Source organism: Theropithecus gelada, chromosome 11 (genome assembly GCF_003255815.1).
Source record: "Theropithecus gelada isolate Dixy chromosome 11, Tgel_1.0, whole genome shotgun sequence".
NCBI lineage: Eukaryota > Metazoa > Chordata > Mammalia > Primates > Cercopithecidae > Theropithecus > Theropithecus gelada.
This window is the reverse complement of record NC_037679.1, coordinates 10126547-10127610: the sequence shown is the minus strand read 5'-3', so window position 1 is coordinate 10127610 and position 1064 is coordinate 10126547.

Here is a 1064-nt window from a genome sequence, read left to right as displayed (position 1 = left end):
AAAAAAAAAAAAAAAAAAAAAAAAAAAAAAAAAAAAGAAAAGTACCAAAGTAACCCCCAGACATAATCATTAACAAAATTAAAATACTTTTGGGAACCTACCTGACTGGACAACTTTGCCATTTATCTCCAGCTATAGATATGTCCTTTTACAAATCAGACCACCTCATTATCTTTCTGGTGACACACTCTTTTCTTTTTTTCTTTTGCACTTATCTTTTGTTTTTGTTTAGGGAAACAGCCTGAATGTTGCTCCTGACAGCATTCTGGAACTCTTAGCAAAGAACAATCCCTGGGTCACAAAGCCCAGCTGAGACAGATGAAATTGAATTGTTAGGCTGGGCGCCGTGGCTCACACCTGTCATCCCAGCACTTTGGGAGGCCAAGCAGGCGGATCACTTGAGGCCAGGAGTTTGAGACCAGCCTGGCTGAGGCATGAGAATTGCTTGAAGCTGGGAGGTAGAGGTTGCAGTGAGCCGAGACTGTGCCTGTGCACTCCAGTCTGGGCAACAGAGTGAGATGAGACTGTCTCACAAAAATTAAAATAAAAATGAAATTGAATGGTCAAATCAAATAATAGAATACTTAATTTTCAAAAAGCCCTACAAAACAAATGTACTACTGATACATGCAACAACAAAAATTAATCTTACAGATTAAAGGAAAAAGTACATACTGTAGCATTTTATTTACATGAAATTCAAGCAAACTGACTTATATAGACATTGTGGGGTTATTGACTTAGAGGCCACAAAATAGCTTTCTAAGGATATTGGAAATGTTCTATACTTTGATTCTGTTGGAAGTTAAACAGATATGTATATACACACCCATACATATATATGTAAAAATTTATCAAGCTGTATACTTAATGTTTGTGCACTTATATGTAAATTTATATCAATGAAAAAAAGCAATAAGACTTCAAGAAAAAAAGGACATAATAGGAATAAAAGGGCACATGTACAGATACTATAGAAAAATTTATATGAGAATACTAGGCACAACTTTATGCTAATATGTTTGAAGAGTTGGATAAATTGAATAATTTCCTGCAAAACTGAA